The sequence below is a fragment of the Calypte anna genome, chromosome 14, assembly GCF_003957555.1.
Source record: "Calypte anna isolate BGI_N300 chromosome 14, bCalAnn1_v1.p, whole genome shotgun sequence".
Classification (NCBI taxonomy): domain Eukaryota; kingdom Metazoa; phylum Chordata; class Aves; order Apodiformes; family Trochilidae; genus Calypte; species Calypte anna.
In genome coordinates this window covers 252,133-259,473 of record NC_044260.1, presented here as the reverse complement: position 1 = coordinate 259,473, position 7,341 = coordinate 252,133, and positions in this window count along the sequence as shown.

Sequence of the window (7,341 nt, the reverse complement as noted above, 5' to 3'; positions counted from 1 at the left end):
TTCCCACCCGTGTTGCTGGTTTTCACCTGCTGTAGCTTGGACTGGGATCATGCTGTGTCCCTGCAGAGCTCTGCTCAGGCATGGCTTGGTCCTGGGGCAGCTCAGGAAGGGACAAGGAGCAGCATTTGTCCAAAAGCCTCACTTGTGACCTCACAGCTTCCATCTGAAACAACACCATGGAGTGTAAAGGTGTGCAAGAATGGCAACCTGGGAACAAGCCCAGGCTGGCTTGGTCCTGGCTGAGAAAGCCCTTTCTCCTCAAGGAATGGCCCTAGCAGATCCCAAACCTGCCGAGCAGAGAGCAAAAGCACCTTGAGAACTAAAGGACTCATTCTCAGCCTCTTCTCCACCAACTGTGGTGAGGAGGAGGCTTCCCCTGCCAAGGGCTGTACCTCCTGCAGCCTCGTGTCCACTCCCTCCCCACTGATGGTCTGGCCTTGCCAGGAACATGTCTTTCCAGGTGAGCATGGGAAGGTGTTTCCTGTGGAGCCACTAACCAGTGGTTGAGCAGGTGCTGCTGGCTCAAACACAGGTTTTCCTCTTGCCCCAGCTCTTCCCTGGCTCTCGATCCATCCACTGGGAAACATCCTCTCCGGGCTGCTTGGCGTTCCTCAGCTTCACCCACGGGAGGAGGGGACACATGGTGGTCAGCTCTGGGCTTCAGTGGCAAAGGAAAGAGGCAAGGGCTGGCTCTGAAGAGGTGAGAGCTTTCTCCATCAGAGCTTTGGAGGTAGGAGCAGGAGTTGAGCTCTGGGAGCTGTCGTTGAGAAGGAAGGAGCTGAGTGTGGGTGAGCTGGGGTGGGATGGGATGGGCTGGGATGGGCTGAGTGAGCACATGTGGCTTCTCTGGCCATGCTACACCTCTTGGTGTGATCCAGGAGGCTTCTTGATTACCAGGAAAGGGGCATTTGGAATTTCAAAGGAGTGATCTTCAGCAGTCCGTGGCTGAGAGGGATGCACTGTGGCTCTTCATGTCCTACAATAAGCCCAGGGGACAACAGAGGGACCCAGAGGGGTTGGGAGGACATCTGGGTGGTTTGCTTCAGGGCTGGGCTCCTTGTCTGCCTCAAATGGCAAAGGGAGCAATGGATGTGGTGGCCTGGGACTACCTTGGTGTTTGAAGGGCCTTGGGATGGTTTCCTGGTCTAGTTTGGGGTGCAGCAATGTGCTCCAGCTCCCAAGCAGGGCTTTTCTTTCCCAGCTGGGAAGTGAGAAGAGGAGCTTGCTTTTGGGGGAACACTTTATACAAAGGGTTTCCCTTTCTCTGCCCTTCCCAGCTCACTGATGGCTTTGCTGTGCCCATTCCTGGGAACTCTTGATCACAGGGTGATCTCTCATGGTCACCAACAGAGACTTTTTCCTCAGTGTCTGCACAAGACATTTTGTGTCTCCTACAACTTGCAGGGCAGGTTGTCCCAGGGCTGGTGGCTGAAGCTGTGACAGTGGGGTGCTCATAGTGTCCAGGGCTGAGGGATGCTGCTGCTTTCAGGATTTGATTCTGGAAAGAACCATGTCCCATCTCTAGGACATCCTGCTCCATTCTCCTTTCTCCATCCTGTTTAAACTTCCATCACCAAACCAGCTTCTGCAACAGAGCAAACATCCTCATGCAAATAATCTGCACAGATGGGGCTCTATTTGAACAAGCTGCAGAGGATGGTGCAACAGGGTGCTGGGGTGGGGGCACCTCACTTTTCCTAGAGTTGAGGGATCCCCAGATCTCAGTTTGGAGCTGGGGGAGGTCCAGGGAGCTTGGTTCTGCCATGGGGGAGAAGGGAGAAAATGAGTCTGATGGTGGGAACCTTGATGGAGCTGGGGAAGGAGGCTCCTGCTCCTCTCCAGGTTGTTTCTCACCTCCTCTGGAAATGCTTTGGCTTCTGTGATCAGAGCTGCCAAAAGTGGGACATGTTAACATGCCATCAAAGCTCTCAGCTGGAAAACCTCAAGGCAAACAGGCATCTGTACTCCTCCAGCAAAGCCACCCCTTTTGGAAGCCCTGAAATGCTTTGGAACTCTGGAATATTTTTTGCTCCTCCCCATCATTAATGCCTTGCTTTGTATTGGCTTGGCAAAGAGCTTCTGCTTCCCCAGAACCTCCTTTTTCAGGTGAAACCACTGTTGGCTGATGGGTTTTGCTGCTCTGACCTCAGCAGTGGGGCCATGGCAGGAGCTGTGGCCATGGCTGAGGACAGAGGAGGTGACATCTCCATGTCTGGGGAACTTACTGAACCAGAGGAGGAGGAGGTGTTGGACTGCCATCCTCCCATGCCCAATGCTTCACCATCATCCAGGTGCTGAGCCATGGTGCTGAGCTCTGGTCTGAGCTCTGGGGAGGTCCCTTTGCCCCCCCGGGGACAGGAGCCCTGAGCCTTGCCTGTCCCTTTGGCACCTGGGGAGTGCATTTTTGAGTACAAGCTGGAAACACAGGGCTCTATCCTGAGCCTTTTCCCAACTGAGCAGGGAGGGAGACACCTCCCTGCCCCCAGCTGCATCTGCTGCCCACGGGTGATGGATGTCACTCGGATGGGGCACTCTATTTATCAATCCCAGCAGAGCAGCCCTCACCCACCTCCAGGGCTTCCACCTTCCCTGCAGCCAAACCCCCCCCTGAGCTGCCCTCACCCCTGGCCTCCAGCCTGCTCCTATTTTTAACAGAGCCTTTCTAGGTTACAGCAAGTGACAGGCGAGTGATTTGTGACTTGTCCCCTCTTACAGCCCTGGCTTAAAAATAAAAACCATTCCCCCTGGGATTGCTTCTGTTCCCCCTTTGCTGGCCACTTCAAATCCTTCTTTAGTTTTTGTCAGTGGGACCAGTGCCCAGCTGAGGGTGGTCCCGTGGTGGCTACAGGGGAGGGAAGGCTGCTGCCCATCCCTGGGGAGATGATGAAGGGAGGTGCCCTGGGAGAGGTGGGCAGGGAGAAGCTTTCATGCTTTGCCTTTACTTTGAGATCTCTATCCCCCTGCTCCAGGAAATCTCAAAGGACTTCACAACCATCACTAAATGAAGGTTTTACCAGAATCAAGACTGGCTCTGCTTCCCAGAAGAGGAAACAGGAGGGTAGGATGAGATGAATTGGTTCACCCAAGCCCATGCCCAACCTCAGAGAGAGATCTGAGTCCCAGCCTACAAATCTTCCTGCTCATCTCTGCTTCACTGAAGAGCACTGGGGATTTTTAGTGGTCCTGTTTATATTACTCAGTCATTTCCCCCTCCTTAGGCCCTCTTTACCTCACAGAACCTATTTATTAGTCTTAGGCTTTCATTCTAGGTGGCAAAGCTCCCAGAAGATCCCAACCCTCTGCAGGCCCTCTCCTCAAAAAACAAGTGAAGCATCCTTAGCTTGTGCCAGTGGCTGCAACTCTATTTCCTAGTGCTAAAGGTGCCAGATCTTCCCTTTGAGAGCACTTCAAGCACTTACACTCCAGTTTGGGGAGATCTTGCTGGGAGCTGAACATTTCCAGGACCTTCAGGATGACAGCAGGGAGGGTGCTCACGTAGAAGATGCCACCAACCCCCTGGGGCATGTGAGGGAAGGAGAAGGCACCTCATAGGATGGGTTGAGGCAGTGCTAGAGCCCATCCCAAACAGGTTGGATCTGTTGCTTGCTTGGCTGCAGCCCTGCGCCAAGCTGGGGGCTGGAAGGAGCCCAGAGAGAGAAAATGAGCTGGCAGAGTGTGTGGAGAGAGGTAAAGAGCTCGTTGCTCGGGCAGGAAATTGCCGTGTCTCCCAGAGCTTCTGTGTCTGCTAAAAGTTGCCCTTGGCCAGGCATGGCATGGCCAGTGCTGCCTTGCCCAGCCCCAGCACTGCCCAGCCCAACCAGCAGAACCACAGCTCCAAAACACCAAGGAAAGGCAAGTCCTGGCTGGTGCCACCTCCAAGGGGACTGTGCTGCAGTGTCCCCGGGTGGCAAAGCCCCAAGCTCGGGTCCTCGTGCCTCCATCCCAGCAAGTGTGGGATCTCAGAGTGGGGCAGCATCCTTTCTGCTGTGGCTGCCACACTTTTCTGTGTCACTCTCTGGGTGGCTGAGACATTTCTGCAGTGGCAGGACCTGGGGTGTCATCCCAGCCTGGCAAAGCTGTGCTAATGAGCTCTGCTAATGCAGCTCTTCTGGATGGGAGCCAGAGAAGCCAGGGGTGGAATTACACCTCTCTGACTGAGGGAGATGCTCAGAGCTCAGGATGTGTGCAGGCAGCAGCTCTCTGCTGCCCAGGTGTTGCTGTGAGTGCCCAGGAGCTGCTGCTGGGTGGGACTGGCTTGTGGCACAAATGGTGCTCAGCTGCCCGAAAAGCACTCAGGGAACCTAAACCCCTGCTTATTGTAGGCACAGCACAGATGGATGTGGTGGGTTGTTGGTCAGGATTGAGGAGATATATATATATATATATATAAGCTAGGGGAAGGTGAGTGGGCAGAGGAAAAAATACAAGGTCTAGTTTGAGACCAACAGCTGTGAGCAGGTTCCATCCATCCACTCCATCTTTGCGCTGTTCCCAGTCCCCTGGGAGCTTCTGCTACCTTAGCCAGTGGTTAAAACCAGGGGGGTGTGGAAAAAGCTCCACTCCATTTAGAGAATTTCATAGCCAAGTGGGGAAACTGAGGCACGGGGATGTGCTGATAGTCGTGCCAGGTGATAATCTTAAGTGCTTGGGGTCCTTTGGCTCATGTCACCCTCTTTCTTCTCCCTCCTTCTCTGGAAAAAAGAGAGTGAGGGATGAGGTGCAGTCTCTTCCTTGTAAAGAAAACTGATGCCTTCCTGTTCATAACCCGGGGATGCAGCAAAAACCATTTGCAAGAGAGAAAGGGTCTGGGGAGGCTGGTTTCCAGGAGAAGTTCTTGGATGCTGAAGGACCCAGAAATGCCAAAAAGACAAATCCAATAGCTGTGACAAATCTAGAGCCCCAGCAGGTTTGATGCTGCAGAGGTGGGGGCTTTTCCAAGGGAGTGGGAGGGGGAATTTTTCTGGGGGAGGCAGAAATCTCCCTGGCAGTTCCATCACGCCTCCCAGTGACTGGGTGCCAGTCTGAAGGAAACTGGGCCCCCAAACCAGCTCCTCAGGCAGGCAGGAGGAGAAAATAACCAAAGCACAGTGTCCCGCCACATATAATTAACGCGAAAAAAAAAAAAAAATTCAAAGTTTGGGTCCTCAGAAATGATGTTTTATTCATAGCCTGGCAGGGAAGCGCTGGCGGTGCCATTAATTACAGGAGCTGCTGGGTGCTGGGTCCGCTCCGGCGATCTCTGCGCGGCTTTATCATCCTGACACCCGGCGCGGGGCCCTGGGGACCCCCTGGGGCTGAGACTCCAACCCCGGCCCCCCCGCCGCTCTCAGCCCCTCTTCTCTACCCGACAATCACCCCTGAGGATGGATGTCTTGCTCATCACCCTGAGCATCATCCCCCAGCCAAAAATCCGGAGGCGGTTCAGGGGGGGGTAGGGAGGTGGCGGCCGTCCAGGCGAGCAGCCGCAGAGCATCACCGCCCTCCCGCCGGCAGCAGCCCAGGAGATCTTGGCAACCGCTGGTGGAGAAGCACAAGTTCACGGCTTGGTCAGAGGCCCAAATGAAAAGGGATGGTGGTGTGAGAGAGAGAGAAAAAAAAAAAGAAAGAAAAAAAAATTTAAAAAGCAACCCATACGAAGCACATTGAAAGCGTTTGGAGGTGTCAGGGTGAGCTGGAGAGGCTGGGGGTGGCCTCTGCCCAGCTCCTCTGTTAGGGCTTGAGGGTGGTTGCCCTGGGCTTGTTGCACCCCCAGAAGCAGCTCACAGCTTTGAGTTGTTCCTGTTGTAGAAAATCTCCCCTGGTGACTTTCCAGAGAGGGACTAAAAAATATTTGGTGTTGAGGAAATCAAAGCTGGTGGAAGAGCAACACAAGCAGGAAAAGGAACCTGGGAAGGGTTCCTGTGGGAGGGGGCTGCATCTTCCAGAGGTGGAAGAAAAAGGATCAGCCTGGAAGAAATGGTTGATCCTGTGTCAGGAGAGTCCTGTGCCTGAGCATCTCTAAGAATGTGGCCTTCAGAATGCAAAGCATCACATTTATAATACTGCCACAAAAGAAACTTCTCAGAAAACCTCTCTGAAAGATCAAAGTGGTGAAACGAGGCTGGACAGTGGGACAATGACCTGGGGGTAGAAGAAGAGGGTGACTGGTGGCATCGTTAGCTCAGCTCCAGGGCTGCACCCCGGGGGTGCTGGTGCAGACCCGGCTGGTGGCACTGGATGGAGAATGGGGTCTTTTGTGTCTGCGGCGTCTGAAAAGGCAGGTGACAAAGCTTGGAAAGGGCAGGAGCATCCTCAGAGAAGCAAACGCTGGATTAATGATGGAAAAAATCTCTGGCTGCCTGGCGAGGAGGGACGGTCCCCGGGAGCACCCCGTGGTGCTGAGCGGTGTCCTGGGCTCCTCCTTGGCCCCTGGAATTCGGGGAGCTGGACTCGATGAGGGGGCACAGTTCTACTGGGCTCTCCGTGGAGGCTGCTGGGACCCAGGGCTGCATTAACCCATCTCTTTTAATCAAGGTAATGTTCATTTGCGCCCCGGCCCAGGCGGTGTCACGGGGGAGGATTAATTGCTGAGCCGCAGTCCTGGCACACCAGAACCCGGCTCCGACCACAGCCTCGGCTCAGACGGCCCCGCTCATCCTCATGCCAACTGCACTTCACTTCGGGGGGAACTGCAGGAGGGAAAGGGGCTGCCCGAAAATTCCTGGTCCTCCCATCAGCCCTAAACCACCCCACAACCCCACGGGAAAGGCTCCCTCCACGGAGGGATGGTCCCCTCTCCTGCACCCCCCCAGATCCCAATCCCCGGGCTGTGGTGGGGTTTGGTGATGCTCTGAGAGCAAATTAGGGGTCTGAAATGTTTTACCTGGGGGATGCCATCCTGCACATAAGGGGTTTATCTCCCCCAAATTGGGACCCAGAGCCTCTGCCCTGGGGCAGCCTTGGGCTGCACCATCAGGGAAGCAGAGTCAGCTGCTCAGGGGGATGCAATTAGCTTAATGACTGTGAGTATTTGAGGGAAGATGGTGTACCCCGCCCTGCTGAGCCTAGTGAGAGGAGAAGCGTCCTCATCCTCAGCCTGCCGGCTCAATACAGGAGGAAAGAAGTGGGGTGAGTTGACTGCTGGAGGAGGGTGAGGGGTGCCCGGTGTGGAGTTTGGTGATGGGATGAGTTGTGCCAGCGCTCAGCCCCTCGGGTGCCCTCTCCTCAGCTCCTGCGAGGGGAGGGGTCTCAGCAGAGCATTGCTGGGGGGAGGTGGTGTGGGACAGTCTGTCACCGCAGCAGGGCTGGGCTGGCTCCCAGGCATCTCGGCTCCATCTGCTCCTGCAGAAGAGCCCTCCTGCT